The following is an 18730-nucleotide window of genomic DNA, read 5'->3' on the forward strand; positions in this document are numbered from 1 at the left end:
GTGGTTCAGTCTGCAGATTAGCTGTAAACACTCAGGTGCTTACAGAACATGCATCCATCCTGGTTTCACACAGTCCTGCTGGGGTTTTTGAAAAATCAGTGCTCAAACCCTGAGTAGTGACGCAGGAAAAGTTGGGAGGTTAAATCCTGGAGGGAAGAGCTGCTAACTTATGCAAGAATACAACCTATAGAAAAACTGTGCAAGCAAATGATTCCACAACAGCTGTTTGGTTACATGGAACTCTGTTTCATGAAGCTGTCACCAAACGGGAAAGAGCAAGACTACAAGTTAAAAATGCACACACTTTTTTCAAGAGCAAATTGAGAAGCAGCAATCAGCACACTCATGAATGAGTCTGGAGAAGTAAACCAGCTCTTTTCAGGACTGATCCTGCTTAATACATAATCAGTGATTTGGCCTGATATACTACTTATACTAATACTGTTATACCCTTTAGTTTTAGAAGCAAACTTATGTTAGATGAGAAAAAAAAAATCCTTAAAGGAATGTGTTTACTAATTGGCCTGCTTATAACAATTACACTACAATAAAAGCATGAATTAACAATAAAAAGAAACCTTATGCAACTTCTCATGGTGGCAGGTACAGGTACAACAGGCGATACAAGATGTTCCCGTCTCAGTTTACTCAACAGGAGCTGTCACAGGCAACTGCATGAAATCTAAAAATGGAAAATCCCCATTAAATATGGCAATTATAAAACATATCCTCCATTCTTTCACTTTTATTATGTAATAAATAAAGCCTTTTCCTCATCTGATACTGCACTGTATCACCTCGGAGAGTGTAGACCTACTACCTCCAAGTTCAGTAAAGCCAACTTTAACACAGCCATGGTTCAGACTCAAGTCCTGTACAATCAGGGTGGCTGGAAGTGCATTAGTTAAAACTCAGTAGCTCATGGTACTTGCCTCCCTGACAAATTCTAATTCCCCACTGGCTTTCAGTGTACACTGGTTCTACCATTAGGGGTAAAAAAAAACCAAAACCAAACAAAACAAACGTACCTATCTTTGTTTATCTGTCTACACAGAGAACACATTTCAGCCTGAGTAATAAATATTCCTGAACACTTTATAAAAAGACTAAATAAAGTACTAATCATTGCATTTATTGACTTTGCTCTACTATACAAAGTTTTATTTATTGCCCTTCGCAGAAGGAAGTCTTGACCTGTGCCAGCAATTCACATGTAAAATACGCAGCAAATGTAAACATTTTGTACCTATTACCTTTGTGCAAACATTATTATTTACACAGCTATTCAGTTCATACAGATATAATATTTTCCAGTTTCAGTGGATGTACTACTTGCTGCTTGAGGTGAACACCAATGCGTTCAGTGCCTCATTCGACTTCCTTGATTTCACACATACTAATTAAACAAAACCAAGCCTATGCTTCACAAACAAATTCCCTGGACTAAGAAGCAAGGTAGAGCCTGAGGTGATGAACGGTGCACAGAAGAATCCTAAACATGGACCCATCTAAGCAGAAGATCTCTTTTGCAATATGGATTTAAGACACAGTTATATCTGAAAACAGATGCTCCCCACAGCTACAGGAGAAGTGTCTTCACACATTTCTTGAAACTGAGAGGATGGAAATCCCAACAAGCCCAACTGAATGGTGGAAATGGATGCCTTGATCCCTGGAGAGGAGCTGGTGCTCAGCACATCTTCCCGAATTTGAAGCGACAGAGTGAGCACAAGGACACACCTCAGCTCCCCAGTTAACCCCCCATTGCTTCCTCAAGCCTCTCCTCCCACCACCTCCTGTATCCCCAGAGAGCTGCTGCCCTGGACTGCTCACAGGACCCAGTTCCCTCCAGGCCATCCTGGCAGTCCCCTCTCTTACATGTCCTGTGGGTTCCACACAAGCACACATACTGTCCTTGTTCCCTGCTTGCTGATTTTTCAGCCTCCCCGTCTCTCCATGTCATCCTTTTCCAGGCTGCTGCCTGGGTCTCAGTATCACTTCTAGCACAAGGGAGACCTTCCACATGCTTCTCAAACATCCACAAAACCCTTCACCAGGCAGACTTGAAACCCTGTTACAAAACGGACTGCCTCTCTGGAGTCAAGTTGGGAACAGATCCATGGCTCTGTCCCAAAGGACATCTGCTTTCAACAGGGTGCTCAGCAAAGCAGTGCTCACAATACCAAGCACTCACTGGAAACAAACCCAGCGGGACCTTCCTTGACAGCTCCACATCACCACACAGGGCTTGTCTGTAGCCTCTGCTACAGAAAGATCTAGAACAGGATTGCATGGCTGTAACAGACTGACCCACACTCAAAGGTTTTTTTGACACTTTTTCAAGCAGGCAGACGCAAAGAAATTATTCCCACATCAACTCCAGCCCTTGATTTCTCACTCCCAGTCCTGAACAAGAAATAACCTGGACTCTGCCCTCCCTGCTCTACGTGCACACTGTGAACTGCTGTTAGCTTACACACATTTGGTGGGAGACCAAAATTACTACTGATTACATGATTACTCTTCTCTCAAAAGGAGGCAGATCTTCTGGACATGGAGAGAATAACTACTCTCTGCAAGCATATCTAGGGTAATTCTGAGCTACCTTATTCAGATTACCTGTAGCCTCCAGCTCTGACCCATCTCTTTCACAACCCTGGGTGAATTCTCAGGCTCTTTGAAAGCTTCTCATTACTCTTCTGTGGAACACAAACAGGCACTGGCAGATTGCTGGAGCCACCTCAGCATTCCTGCTCCCACAACTCGCCCCCCAAAAGGCATCAGCATAACCAAATCCACAACTTAACTCTCTTCTGTGCACGAGTGTGTTTCTGAAAAGCACAAGAAGGCACACACAGACCATCAGGAAAGGGACAGCATGACCTGGAACGAGCCAGTTTCCAAGGTAAGAGTTTAGCAAACCGCTGGGGCAGCAAAGGTTGGCCACGAACTGCACAGCCTGAGGGTGTGATTTCAGTTTGGCTCAAGTAGGTTTAACTGGGCTGCTAAAAAAAACAGACCGTTCATCTCTAAAGTGTAATTCAGCTCTTTCCCTCCATTGTACCAACACAAGTGCCTATGTGGCTAGGAATGAGTCAGATTAGCTTGCTGATCCAGTTTAAACCCTCTCCTTCTCAGGGCAGAACAGTGGATTTTCCTTTGTATCAACAGTGGTACTTACTCGAGCCTATGGTGAGTCACTCCAGCCACCTAAATCAACAGAAAATTAGCACTACAAAAGAAGTTATTCTTCTGTTATCTCAAACTGAGTAACCATGAATAGGAGTTAATGCCAAAGCAAAACTGGAGGAGGAGAGGGAAGGAGACTGGCAATCGTACTGCAAATCAAACCGCAGAAGACCAGAGATCAGCACAGACCGACAGCAGAACGCCTTGTGACTCGCTGTCAGCAGTGCACTGTGGGATCAGAGAAGAGCTGTGGACTGGAGGATTAACTTGATGCTCTCCCTACTAATGATCTCTCTACTTACTTTTTCTGGAGCTCACCGTTGGGAGTTGCAATTAGTACAAACCTAAATACCTTTGAATTCTGGATGTAGGCTAATAAACATTCCTATAAAGACAGACGGGTTGAATTTATGTTCTTCACATGTCAGTGTTTGTAAAATGATACTCCTATTTCCTTCGGAGGCAGCCAGAAGGCATGGTGTTAGGATAAAATTGTTATGTAATTGTTAAACACCAACATACTATAACAGTAGGAATAACATGAACCAAACAAGTCCTTTACTCTAGAGAGATGCTTTCTACTCTTTTAGCTAAATTTTGAGACAAAAAGTTTTATTATTTAGGAAAGGGTTTTTTTTCCTCTTAGTAGGCTCATTTACTTTGGGGGGGGAATCACACCTAGTGGGGGCAGACTGCAGGGTGGCAAATGTGGTAACAAAGAACTAAAGTAGGCTGAAGGAGCTGACATTTCTTGAAGGCAAAGACCTGCACTTTCTCTCAAATGGATCCTTTGTATATCCAGTTATTTTTAAAAAGGTAATGGTAACTATTTGACATCAATCTCTTCTACATACTTCCAACCCCTTCTGTATGAAATATCACTACATGGTGCAGGACAGCAAGAGGCTCAGGTTTGTACATCTATCCTCTGCTTTCTAACAAAACAAAGACAGTAATATTTCAGAGAACCTAAAAGCTAAAGTGAAATCACAAAGCAGACAAACAGCTTTATTTTTCAAAAAAAGCCCCTACAGGACCTTCAGTGCACAGTCTGACTGCACAGGCTACAAATTTAAGTTTAAACCTTTGTTACAGGTGAAAAATAAAACTAAATCAAAATGAGTTCAGCACTGATGAGCTCCAGGAGCAACACTTAAAACAGGCACTTCTAAAGTTACCTTCACCCACAACACAAATACCCATTCAATAAAATCAACTGAAAATGAAAACCGCATTGCAATCCTGCATCTTAGATTTTTTTCTATTCAAAACATTTAAAAACTTATTTTCCTTAAGTAATTTTTTTACCTTATACAAGACAGTTGAAATATTTAATGGATTGACAAGTACATCTTCTATTAATAAGAACAATAAAAGACAGCTCTAAGGTAATAACTGTAGTCAGCAAACCTGAAAGCACTTCCCAAGATGAAAACAGTGTGCTAAAAACATTTACTCAAAGTCATGGAACAAAGTAATGGCTATGCCAGAACACCATCCCGTGCTGCTACATCTTTTATCTCCTTCTCCTCCCACTACATACTACTGCTTCATGGCAAACAAGTGTCTTGCTTGTTTCAGACACTTTATCAGATACTGTCAATATGCTGCTTCCACTCCTTTTTATAAGAAGGTCTTAGAGCACATAAGAGATGTATTCAATGCCAAACTAAATTCAATGTTTTCACGTTTGTGTCAGAGAAACAAAGAAATTAATGGATAAAGTACCTTACTACTGGAGGTCTTCTCAGAGAAACTTTGGTATCTACAAATTAACTGACAGAGAGAGAAAATCCCACCAATTTCCCTGGCATACTGCTAGATTCTTAAACCACAGATACAAATTATACTTAAATAAGAAACTAATACCACTGTATACACAGTATGAAAAAAAATCTGCATAAAAATAAGCCAGAAGCTTCACCGTTATTCCCAGCCTTTGGCTACTGAAGAAGGGGAGTAACTGCTTACTTATCACTGCCAGTTTATCACTCCCCAAATTCCTACAATCACTTTCCACTCCTTTAAGTCAATCCTCCTAAGTACTTCCACTGGGAGGCAGACTCTGCTTTCCATCTGAATCAACGGGACTGGCCAGAATGGTTTATATGCTATTTTCTACTACAAAACAGCCTAAGATCACTTCTCCAATTTCTGGGAAATCTGAAATGCTAAGGCATAAACAATTCTGGTTTGTTTGTTTCTTAGAAAAGAAAACAAAAATAGATATTCTGATGCCATACATTCAATGTGGTTTGTGCTGTATCCTAGTCATGTATTTGTCAGATCAGAACAAAAATATCTAACACAACAACCCCACAAATTTTTAGCAGTGAGGCTGCTTCTGGCTTTTTTTTCTCCAGTAGAAGCTATACATGCATAAGAGTGTTCTTATTTAGATTGAGTTCACATGCAGTGTCACAGTAAAAATTACCCATTACCTTGTATTCATCTTTTAAAAAATACCAGGTGGTCAGGTCCAAAATCTGGTAAACACATGTATTTATATTTTCTTTGCCTTCTTTCTGTAACATTTCTTCTCTGTTTGATGTGCTTTTGTTAGGGATAACTGTTGTCCCTAACACGGGCTCCTTACCTGGCGTGCAGACTCAATTCATACACCAAGATGAAGTATTTTATTTGTTTAGTCTAGTTTGTGCAAAGTAGGGAGGTTGATGTAACCCACAAACTCAGTCAAACTGTACACTTCAACATTTAAACAAAGGCATCAGTTTTCACTGGTTACAAATTACATAGCTTTTTCAATAATTAGTACTCAAACCCTTATTTGCTAATTGTATCTCTTGCTTCTTTTGCTAATTAGTCTGCATATGCAGCTCTTCCCTCCATTTGAGTCAAGAGTCTGTTCTGAGTAGTTGGTCAATGGGTCGGTGGTCGTGATCTCCCCTGCCAGAATTACCTTTCCCTGAGCTCCTGCTCAGTCCTGCTCACTTCACTCCTAGTGGCTCTTGTCCAAACAGCCCATTCATCTTGGGATTGTGTTCCCCTTTCCTGAAAGCAGAACATGAGCCAAGCCTACAAGTCTCTACAAGTTTCACAATGCAGTTGCTTAATTGTAACTGCCTACCTATAACTACTGATTAACATCAAAAACCGGCAGTTTGGTTCAATCTTGACAGACTAGATACCACAACCTTAAACCAGAAGCTCTTAAAGAATAAGCAGCAGATGAATACACTCGGGCAACAAAGCAAATCTGAGAGAACAAAATGGAGATCGAGACCTCACCAGAAAAAGTGTGAAAATTCCACGTCTTTAGAGAAGTTCTTCACAAGGAAAACAATCAGATGAACAATATGTGCAACAGGAATTTTCTATCTCAAAGGAAAAAGGATATCCACAGCATGACCAAAGCTATCAAGGTGATAAAGTGGGATGTTTCACCATTTAGTTTGAAAGGCCAAGCTGCTGACATTTTCAATACACTTTCTCCTTTGAAGGATGAATACATTTTTGGGTTTCGATTCCTTGGGTTTTCTGGTTTTGGTGGGGTTTTTTTGGTTGGTTTTGTGATTTTGTGGGGATTTTTTTTGTCTTTGTTTTGGGTTTTTTTGCTTTTTTGGGGGTTTTGTTTGTTTGTTTTAGATTGGGTGGTTTTGGGGGGGAATTGGTTTGGTTTTGTAATCCTTTTTTTTTGTTATTGTTATTTTTTTAAACATCATCATTGTGTCCACTCATCTACGGGGATTTACTACCAAAAAAAATTTAATGAAAAAGTTCCCACAAGAATATCTGCTTTTCTCACACTCCACTTTCCACTGTGGTGACTGAAACTCCAGAACAGGAGCAACTCCTCTCCTCTGGCCTGCAATGGAAGTCACGAATCCTTCAGAAAGGACCACTACCTTTTTAAGGAAAGACTACTGCTCTCAAGCCCACATGCATGCTTCAGACTTACCTAATGTTCACTCTCAAAATAATGAAGAGTTCCCCCTGAAGCCACACAGAAAGACCAAGAGGAATGCAATTTATAAAAATCACAGCCCCAGGAAGTGTTGCCTCAAGCCAACACTCCCCGGGAGTTTCGTACTTTGCAGACTGAACTCTCTGCAAGGACTAAGCTAGACATATCGAAAGCAGTACTTCACTCCAGCAACCATGTAAATGCAGAAAATAACTTGTAGAGCCTCTTCTGAGCACAAATAGAAAGAGAGAAATGAAATTCACTCATTCAAAGTTTTGGGAATGTGCAATTTTCACTTTTGGTAATAAATCTATTCTCCAAAACATAGTTGTCTGTTTCTTAGACAGCTTACAGGAGTGTCTGTGAAACCCCTTCTCCTAAACACCCAGGTTTACAGACAACTATGCCTGACCCCTAAAAGCTGGTTTAACAGAAATACTTTGCTTAAGAGTAGTTGTATTTGAACATAAACCCCAACTGTACTGCAATGGCCAAAAACTGCCTCTCCCCTAATATTTTTCAGAACTTAATGCTAAAAAATACTTGGCTTATGTAACTCCAGATTTCAAAGACTCACACTAAACTGATTTATAAGACACTAGGAATGCTGCAAAATCTGTAAAAACAGGACTTCGACAAATGCTTCCTATGGATACAAACATGACAGTATAAATGCCAAGTTGCCAAAAGGAACATCACCTGGAAGCCACAGCAAAACAGTTCCCCAGCTAAGCACTTGATGAAGGCTGGGGAAGGCTACCACAGAAGCAGGTTTCAGCTGTTAATGTTTCAGCCTCATTCCTCCATGTATTTATGGGCAGACAGCGCTTTTTACACTCAACAAGTGGGGTATGACCAATGGGAAGTCACACAAATCGCTGAGCTACAGAAAAACTAACAGGATGTTTCACTGCAAACCACTTTATAAGGTTTTTATTTCTCTTGGCTGTTCTAAAATTCTAGGGACAGTGGGGAATACAATATTAGAAAAGAAAGAAATGGCCAAGGAAAAAGAAAACATTTCAAATTCAGTGTTTTCCTAAAGAGCTACTTGATCGAGGTTTTATATTAATACTGTTTGAGGAAAAATTACTCCTTTGTTCAAAATCCAGCACTAGAATTTACTTAAGCATGGCATAAAGAAGTCTACTCTGCTCATTTGAGTCATCATTCTGTTTTCTAGCCTTAGAAGTAACAGTGTCAGGACAACCTCCCTCCTCCATCACACTGGAAAAAAATATCCTTTTCTCTCCTTTTATTATTCTCTCTTTCATAAGTAAAGCAAGGCAGGATCAGTTATGAACACGCTCAACAATTGCATAACACAAACCAAACATGAAACAAGATCTCATTAAATTAGAGGCCATTTTATTCTGTGTGAAGAAGCCTTACAGAAGTGTGGTTCTCAGCTCCAAGTCCTTACGTGCCCTTAAAACTTACAGGTGTTGGAAATCAGAGGACAATATCCAGTACCCACAGATATGGACTGGATACGAAGGCGAGGAACAAACTAAGTCTGCACAGGAGATAATTCAAGTCAGTAGTTCAGAATTAGCAGACAAACATTGCACAGGTAGGCGGAGGTTTTGGTAGAAGGGAAGCCTGTTTTTCTATTCAGGGAAAACAAACACACCCTTATACTCGTTATATAAACACGACCAAAACTGAGTTACCTGGCTGGGTAGAGCCTTCACTGCTAAGTTTCAAGAACACTGACCTTTTTAAAAAAGAGAAGTGCCATAGTACCAACAGCATTTATAGGAATTTTGTGAATGTTCTTGGGCAAAATTATTTTGTCTGTGTTATACAGATGTTCATATTAGATTAATACAAGCTGACAAGTTAGAAGTCTAGAATAGACTATTACCTATTTTTGAAAGAATATAAATATTTCATCGGTTTCATGAGCCTCCAACATTTTAAACACCAAGAGAAATACATCGTGCCTTTTAAAAAATCTCCAAAAAAGTAATGAAATATTAAGCTAATGATATAATTAAAATACATGCAGTTTCAACCACTGTACTCAAACTCTTAGATGTAAACACATCGACAGATGCACAAAAAGAAGTCAGATTAGTACATCTCTCAGTTCTTTCACACCCTGGACCTGGCCACAACTGCATTTGTGAATGCATAACACAGGATTTGGGCAGAAGATTATTTTTTTCTTAACTAAAACTTAATTTTCTGGTCAATGGCAGATTGTTTTAAATGTCTATTTTAGTTAGCATTCCTAATCAAAAACCCTCACACCCACTAACAGCCCTGGCTTGGTGGCTGACACACCAGCTCACAGCCCTGCTGCACCTATTGGGAAGTGGACTTGTACCTTGTTCTTTAAAGTACTGGACGTTACCAGGTTAAGCTATTTGTGCAGCTTGCAAAAGAAGTACATAAAAATCTCCATAAGCATCTTCCCCCTCAAGGAGGGGGAAAAAATAAAATCCACACGGTTTTCAGCACTGCTGAACTGGAAAATATTTTCTAAGCATCTCAAAGCTGTCCATTAGGAAAATCATTTCTCTATTTACAGTTTCCCTAGAACAATACAGGGCAGCAGTACTTCATCAAGACAATCAAAGTGCAGCAATAAAGCCTGGAAAGTTCTGTCAGCACCTTGATGAGCCATTTGTGGACTTTCTGCTGTGGAACAGACCAAACCCAGTTTGCCACACAGACTCCCTGCCCCAGCATTACTGAGACCACTGTCTCCCCCCTATGCCTGCTGCCTCACCTCTCTCCTCTTCAGCACTCACAAACATACAAATCCTTACAAAATCTGCAGACATAAAAAGCAGATGCATCTCTCCACATAACTACTTAAATCCTCCTGCAAAGCCATCACCTCCTGCTTCTCCTGTTCCCTTCTGTCCTTCTCCATACCCACACAGTTAAAACTGACTACAGACATCTCTTTACCAAACACATCTAAATTCTACAAGCTAACCTTAGATGTTCCACTTTCCACATTTTTCACAGGTTCTCACAGAATAAGCCCATAAGCATAGACTTTAATAATGGTGTGGTGAAACAACTGTGGACGACACTGTTTCACAAATCACCTTCTCATACAGTCTTAAAACTTTGGTTGGTAGAAATCATTCTGTATGTCTGATCCAATAAACGTTGTGTCATCATGCACACTGATGAACGACACTGCACTAATTGCTCAAGAAGCAAAGCACCCAGGAAAAACCTTCCTGAGGATGGTTCAGGTTTCTTGCATGTCTCAGCAGCCAACCTGAACAAAACAAGGCACATTCCATTCCCTGTCCTGGAGAGCAGTAAGGGAAAGGCAGAAGTCTTTCCTATAAAGGTGTAGATAAAGTATTTTTACATAGCTTTCAGTTCAAAGTATCCTTAGGAGTTTATCACAGGAGAAGAGAATGTTCCACACAGACAGCAATGTAAAAACAGCAAACAGGTGGGGAACTGGATCTGGTAGTGCAGGACTACTGCTATTCTGCTGCTTCATCTTCAGCTAGTCACTTCTAATATTTATTATCTACTTTCCCCTTCCAGGTCTCATAATGGTTTCATCTAGTAGATAGAAGCATTCCGGGTAAGGATATTTACGTAGTTCCTAAAAAACAAACCACCAGATTTCCAATTTTATAGTAAAATGGGAGAAGGCTTGCAGTTTGTTATTGCTGTTTTCACAATTAATGAAAATCTAAGTCAATAATTTCAATAATCTTATCTTCCCTGCTTTTCAGGAAACTCATAGAACTGAGAAGCCAGCTTGTCCCACTTCAGATACTGTAATTAACTAGCACATTTTCATAATTAACAAGACTCAGGAACACTGAAGGAAAGACAACTTCCCAATGCTCACGCGGTGACAAATTGCCACCTCCTCCCCCGGGATTACAGACACTAAGTCAGCACCTTGACTTCCCGTGAGCTGCAGGCTCACTTAAGGAACAGGCTCACTTAAGGAACGAGAGGACAGGTGGGTAATTCCTTCCCAAGGATCAGTAAAAGACTCTTGGAAGTTTTGAATCAAGCTGATTTTAAAAACAGTTTGAATTTTGAACAACTTTTCTCTAATTCATTTAATAGGTAATACACAGTAAGATTTGAGCTTCCTTCAGAGAGTTGCACTATTTCCCCCCCCACAGAGTGGTATTTTGGAATAGCCATTCAGAAGGTGTGGTTAGGATATGGCCTTGTCCAGGGGATTTCCTTCACCAGACTCAGAATCATTAGATCCCAAACTGTATCTCAAAGCTGAGTACTGAATACTTTGACAGCCCTTCAGGCCCTACTACACGGCAAACACTGATGTAGACCAAGCCCTCAGGATGAAGAGCAGGTTCTTCCAACTCTAACTGCATAATTAAACAAATAAAGTCCATTTGGGAACTGCTTAAGATTGGCTTGAGTGTTTCCTATACTCCTCCAAGTTTGATGTGTAAACCTGCACTGCCAGACCACATGCAGTCCTAAATAAGCTGGCTCAGAACCTTCCACTGCGACTGCTCTGTTGGCACAAACTTAACAGAGCCACAGGACAATTCAAGTAGGAAAGGACAGTAGGAGGACTCTGGTTCAACTTCAAGCTCAAAGTGAGATCACACCTGCTTTCTCATGGCTTTATCCAGTTGAATTTTGAAGACCTCCATAGAAGGAATCTGCACAAGCTCTCTGGATAGCAAGTCTCACCACCTGACAAACCTCAGGGTGAAAAATGCCTTGTAGAGACAGACCCCTCACACCTGCTGTCTCTTGTCCTCCCACCATGCACCACTGCAAAGAACCTGGCTTCATTCTCTTGAAAACCTCCACACAGGTTCTGGAAGGGCCCCCCAGGCCTTCTCTTCTCCAAGCTCAACTTCCACTTCTCCTCACAAAGCAAAAGCTCCAGACAATCTTGGCAGCAGTCCAGTTAACTCACTCCAGTTTATCAACATTTCCCTCGTCCCAGAGCAGGGAGCAAAACCGGATGCTGTATTCTGGATGCAGTCTAATGAGTGCCAATGGAATGGGATAATTGCTTCCCTTCACCTACTGGCTGTGCTCCTGTTCATACAGGGCACACGCTGCCCCATGCTCAGCTTGCTGTCCACCATGACCCCGAGAGCCCTCTCAGCAGAGCTACCCCCAGGCAGGCTGTGCCAGTGCAGGAGGTCACTCCTGACAGAGAACAAGCCAGGAAGCCCCCACCCTCAAACAGCTGCTTAAATGGTAAATTTGCTTAGTAATCGGCAGCAGATGAAATGGATAGAAATTGAAGCCAAGTCTTCTTAGTGTTAATACACCTTACTTAGTAGTACTAAGTCGCATCTTAGGGCCATATTCAGATGGCCTAAATTCCACATAAATCCTTCTGTCTCCTATTTCTTATTAGCTGGCTTTCAGGCAGCTCCCGATTCCGTGTCATATGTAAATTCTCTGAATTGCTTTTCAAAACCACCTAGATTTCTCCATTAAAGAGAAAAGGTGCTTCAGTGGAATCCAGGCCACCTGAATCTAGTCTTTAGGGTCCGATAACATTGCAGCATCAGATTGCATTATTCCTTTGGATTTGCCATTGTGGCAGCAAGCAGCAGCTCATTTGTCAAGACAGGTTTAGTTACTCTTCCACTGAAACATATATTTCAAAAGAAAATGTAGATCACTAAACAATTCAGGACTCAGTTCTTACTGCTACTTTCTGCAAATTTACTCCATAGTTGGATCTCCTTGAACAAGAATGCTTTATCCATAGCTCTTCTGCATTTTGTCCTGAGACATGGATGATGCTTTGTTCCAGATGTCTCAACAATTCATTGAAAAAAAATGGGTCTTTAGTATGACTGTGGCTCAAACCATTCACTGGTCTACAGAAAGGAAGAACAAAGCCCTACAATCGGCACTGAATGTGGGCTGGGGAAATCAATGGCTTAAATGCTCACCAGTTCAGCAAAAGCACACCACGCTTTAGGTCAAGCATGAAGACATTTCTTCTAGTTCTTCAAAGATTATTAGTTTTCCAATAAATACCATTTTGATTTTCCTCGGTTTCTGGCTGAACCAGAACTTTTGATTTGAGAAGTTATTTCTTTTAGGCATTATGGTTTTATAACAGTGTCATAACTTGAGAAGTTACACATACCAGCATGCTCTACTCACTGTTCTTACATAATCAGGATTCTCCAAGCAAGAGAGATGCAGCAGGGAAGGTGGGAACCACTCATAAACACTTCTGAAAAGAGGACCCAGATTCAACACACCACAGTCCTGACACCTCTTTTTAGGACATAAACAGTGCTTTTCTCAAAGCCCCAGAGAACTCCAGATGCACAGGTATGGAGAGTCTGCCCCCTGTACACAGCTGTAACCCAGAGCTCTCTCAAAACATCCCAGTACTGTGACACATACAGAATAAAACTGAGGCTGAGATTTACTGTATCACTCCTCACTTTGAGTGGAACAGGACACTTGGAGACAGCACAACTTTCAGAACCAAACGCCAGTTTACTGTAGATCAAACACGCTATTTTAGAATTAAGTCAGTAATTTTGCTTCTCTCCAAGGCATTCTGTACCCATTAGCAAGAAGCTTGCTTTCCTGATCAGCCAAAAGGTACCAGATGCATACCACAGGCTGACTGTATTATGTGTTTCAGAAGTTTCCACCACACACATCAGCAGCTCCATCAGACTGACTCAAGCCTGTCAGCCAGCCATCAACACTGAACATGCGAACATTAAATGTGAACCTACCTTTGGTTTCTAGGGACTAACAACAACAAACATGCTGAACAACTACAAAGAAAATCAGGTCTGTAAGTTACAGTGTTTAGTTTCAACCACTCCTGAAGCATAAATTCACAGGACAAGGGGGAATTACCAGACTTCATAATATCTTTCCTTAACTTTTCAAAGCACACAGGACAGTCAAATACTGAAAAGTGCTTGCTCTCACAGTGGTGCAGATGGTTACCAGCATAAAGTCTTAAGAGTGCACCCAGATGATTACCTTCCTCTTAGGGAATAGTTAAGAGCTGATAAAGCATCTATTATTTCAAACCTTTACTTTTTAGCCCCAGGAAACAAAAAAGGCATATGCCACAATGAATTTCTGCACAATGAGACACCAATCCACTTTGGAAAAAGACCAGATCTACAGCAGAATGTAACCAGACAAAAAAGTCATTAAGGCTTTTTGGTTTCATTTTATGCTTTTTCTTTACATGATACTTAAACAATAACAACAACAAAAAAAAAACCTTTCACGTCACCTAAAATATTCCTTAACACTTCTATAATATTCCAAATGTATTGAGTAAAAATGACTGCCTTTACCGGTATCAGATTTTTAAAAGTACCCAAAATCATTTATCATTTGTGTTGCTCATAAATATTGGTATCGCTCACTTCATAAATTCCATACTGAGAACTGCACTTCAGGATAAAAACTGAGGCTATTCAAACACAAGAATTTCACATCTGGTGTTATCAAATCCATTTCACAGGCCAAAAAAAGTCACGTTCTAGAATCTGGTACTTCTAAACAAAGTGCAGTATTTCTGATCTTAAAAAATTACGTATTAGTTGCTGTACATAATAATTAAACAGTTTGGGAAGCTTATTTCTTCAGCAAGCTAAAAAATAAATGCAGCAGTGCTTATAAGCTACCTTACAACTATTTTTATTCTGTCGCTGTCTTACTTTCTCTGAAAGCTATTTCCCAGAGATTCTATACGAGTCCCAAACACTGAACTTCACCCTCTTAATGAAGTTTCATTACCTGAAATAGTCTTTTAAGCCTTTCTTTCCTCCCCTCGAGCGAAGGGTGTTCCTGTGCTACCCTTCCCGGGGGAGCCCAGGGAGGGTATCTACCTAAGCACTAAATCTAGCACCGAAACCCTGGAAACCTGAATGGCAACGCCGGAACGGGGCTGGAAATCCCGGCCCGTGCCTCCCCCGGCCCTGCAGCTCTCACACCACACGCGCTCACACATCCCGAGCAGCGGCCGGGTCGGGATCCCGGGCCGGGGACACCGCGGGGACAACCGCGTCACCCCCGCGCCGGGCACCTGCCGGGCGGTCCCCCCGGCCCCGCCGCGCTCCCCGCACCCGTCGGACCCGAAACACAAAGAAAAGCCTAAGGAAAACACCCCCTCGCTATCGCCTGTTATCTCGCTAATTACCCGCGGCCGGGAGGCGCGGCGGCACGGCCGGTGCGCAGCCCAGCCCGCCGCCCCCGCCGGGCCGCCCCAGCCCCGCCGCGGCCCGCACGGCCCCCGCACTCGCCCCCGCGGAGGCGGCGAGAGGCCCGGCGGGGCTCCGCAGCGCAGCGCGGCGCGGCGCGGCCGGGCGCGCTCCCGGCGGGCGCAGGGCCCCGCGCTCCCCCCGCAGCCCCGCACTCACCGGCCCCGGCCCCGCGGACGCTCCGCGGCGGCACCGCCCGCTCCGCCCGAGTGCGCGCCCCGCGCTCCGGCTCAGCCGCGGCCGGGCCGCCCCCCGCCGCCACCGCCGCGCGCGCTCATCCCGTATGCGCCACGGCGCCTCCTGGTTGGCCCGCGCCGAGTGGCGCGCGGGGCCGGGCTCCCGCGGCGCGGGGTTACTACAGGTCACCCGCGGAGGGGGCGGAGCGAACCGGCATGAGGGGGCGGGGCCGGAGCCGCCCCCCCCCGCGCGCGCCGCGTCAGCGCCGCGGCCTCGCCGAGCTGCGCATGCGCGCCCGCGGGGCGGCCGAGGGCGCTGGGGGACGGCCGCGGTTCGGAACGAGCGGGACCCCCCCGGGCCCGCCGGGGCTGCTCAGCTCCGTCACCGCGCCTGGTAATGGCCCCGGGCCCGCCGCTAACGCCGCTGTCCGACGGGCGCTACGGTGGCGCCGGTACTGCGCGCAGGCAGGTGATGCTCTGTGTGCCGCCGGCGCGCGGTAATGGGTGCTCTCTGACACGTGCCCCGGTCAAAGTCACCGCGGCAGAGCGCTGGACGGGCCTCGGCAGCTGCCCGGCTTGGGTCCAGAGGTGCTGCAGGAGCGCCAGGGCTCGAGGCTGCCGTTTGGGCTTCCCTGAAGTTGAGGTTTTAAGTGACTGTGTTACCCGTGGCAGCTGGTGCAGAGGTTCTTGACCTGGATCTCTGCTGGCGGGACTGAGCAAAGATCGCTCCTTTCACATCAGAGCTGCCGTCACCTGCAGCGAGTTTTGGTCGGTGCTGCTTGAGGCTGGGTCCCTATTTAACAATTATGAGGAACCTCTTCTATCAGTATTGATTTACCCGGGCCCTGCAAATGTTCCTGCAGAATTAGAGGTTTTCACTTAATCGCCCGTAATACAATGCTGAAAGATAAAAGAAATGAGCACCTGCCAAAGATAAGCAAAATAAAAACAACGAATGGGAGGAAGGTTCCAAAGCCCCGAGGAAAGATTTAGTTACGGCAGGTGCTGGGGTTGCCTTTGCAGTGGTGGCAGCCAGCATTGACACAAGGGGTAGGTTTGTTTTTAACAGTCTGTGCAGGTCAAGTGGCCCTGTCACAGCCCTGGGAGCTGAGCAGCCCAGAGGTCTGAGGAGAGGAGGATTGCAGTGCTGGGGACAGGAGCCTGAACACAGCTGTACCTACAGGTCATCGGGCAGTGAGTTACTTTGTGTAGGTGACACTGCCCATGGCGTGTCCCACCTCCTTGCCCCTCGCTGACACCACGTTTCAGAGGAAGAAGCACTGTTTGCATCTACAGTCATCTGCAGGGCACTTGAGTGGCAGGGAATATACTCACTCTTGCTAAGAGCAGATTAACAGGGTATATACTTCTAATCCAAAGACCAACTAAGTCAGTCACCTCAATGACTGGAAAAAGCGCTTCCAAGTGTTTAGAACTGGAACAGAAGAGATGGCCACTGACTGCTTTGAAAAGCAGGAAAACAGTATCCACAGGAGTTGTCTGAGCTATAAAAGTCATGAGCTACTGAAGGTAGTGATGCTACCTGGATTATGGGTAGGAGCATGGAAGTGTTATATTTCAGTTTCACACTCACTGGAAAAAGTGGAAAAGGATAAGCAAACTTGGAAGAAGAAACTCATTTCTCAAAGATAGAAAATGTGGCCATTTGTGCAACAGGAGGAAATTCATGGGGCTTTCTGCCAAAATATTTACTTATACTGGTAGAGACAGGATAAAGTTAATAAATACAGTGTGAATATTAGCACAAGGAAAGGAGTCCCAGATTTGTGTCACAGAATCACAGAATTACAGAATCACACCATCTTTCACATATCATTCAAAGCAAGGAAGGTTCAGAATAAAACTAGAAAAGCAATTTGATGTAAAGGAAGATTGGAGATAAAGCACTGGACAGCACAGAGCTCATCTGCTCAGTGTCAGATCTCACATTGAACCCTCTGTTCTTGTTTGCTTCTGGGTAATCACCAGTGACTGACTGGTAAAACACTTTGGCAAAAGCCTCACTGTGAGAAATAAATGGACCCCACAACTTGAAATTAAATGTGATCCTTATTAAACTGCTAGATCTGAATACTGTCAATTTTTATGAGAAGGAGATTCCAAAGAAACTTTAACTTCAAATACAGATTTGTTGTAAACTTTGTATTTCAGTCTTACCTTTATTAGAGGGTGCATCTGTGTGCATGGTTTAAGTTTGCCTGAACTTTGGAGTGATTTGAAATCCAAATGCTGTGTAAGTAGCTGTATTTACTCCAAATAGACCCAGCTATTGGCTGTATCCCTAGCAGTCATCAGGGTAAATAAGGAGTTGTTGGTGACATACCACCCCAGAGGGATGTTTTCTGAAAAATTGTGAGGCCTTTGGTGTTGATACCCCCCAGTTCTTACTGCTTGTCTGCAGGAGATAACAGCTACATCAGCCAAACTAGTACTCCAGGCCTATAACTGGGGAGTGGGCAAACTGTTACAGACACCAAAGGACCTGAAGTACTTTAATTGCCCTCCCAATACCAACCATCCAAGCCTGCCAGGGTCTTCCTGCATGCAGGACCACACATAATCATCACAGAGCATCTCTTTTGTCCTAAAAAGCTGTCCAGTGCATTCCATATCTAAAGATAATTTAGGTATGAGCAAGACATTCAAATAACAACAAAAATACTTAGAACTAACTATTAAATTCTAACAGGTTTTCAAACTTTCTTTTGTTAGCATTTAAACTAATTTCTAAGGAGTTACAATTAAAAAGACAAAACTGTGTTCAATCCACTAGTCTACAATGACATTTCTTAAGCTTCTCCCTGTGTCATTTGGTGCTGGTGGATGCTGGAGACAGTACTCTGACTGGATAGCCTGGTCCCTGGCAATCCCTGTGGTTCCTAATTCAGCTCAGCATCAGAAGTGAAACATAACTGCAGCCTACACTGATAAAGCAACTTCAATTTTACAGACCCCTAAGGCTTAAAAACGTACACACATATACAGAAACAACAACTTTGTTGTTAAATATTGATTTAAATGGATTCCTACATGTATTCATGTATTTTCTTGAGGTTCTTCATAGATTCCTGATGTTTACATAGAGCATAGGCAAAGCTTTTCACGATATCAGGGATTTTACCACACCTTTTGCTTAAATGTAGATTTTACAGAGCAGGGCTTTGGAAGATACTTGTGTAATGTGTCACACTAACAATTTTCTTGTACAAGTCTATGCT

At 43.3% G+C, this 18730-nt stretch overlaps 1 protein-coding gene across 3 annotated transcripts in view; it reads right to left on the bottom strand.

Annotated features, from left to right (window-relative positions):
* ACSL3 (acyl-CoA synthetase long chain family member 3) overlaps window positions 1-15570 on the bottom strand; it is a 48281-nt gene extending 32711 nt beyond the window's left edge. For 2 of the 3 annotated variants that reach the window (XM_064666540.1, XM_064666542.1), the window contains exons 1-2: window positions 15475-15570; window positions 579-682 (exon numbers count right to left, since the gene is read on the bottom strand). The gene's annotated coding sequence lies outside the window, so the exon portion shown is untranslated. The remainder of the gene's footprint in view (window positions 1-578; window positions 683-15474) is intronic. The other variant, XM_064666541.1, reaches the window with a different exon arrangement.
* Between the last annotated feature and the right edge of the window lie 3160 nt (window positions 15571-18730).

This window comes from Pseudopipra pipra, chromosome 10, assembly GCF_036250125.1.
Source record: "Pseudopipra pipra isolate bDixPip1 chromosome 10, bDixPip1.hap1, whole genome shotgun sequence".
Taxonomy (NCBI): Eukaryota; Metazoa; Chordata; class Aves; order Passeriformes; family Pipridae; genus Pseudopipra; species Pseudopipra pipra.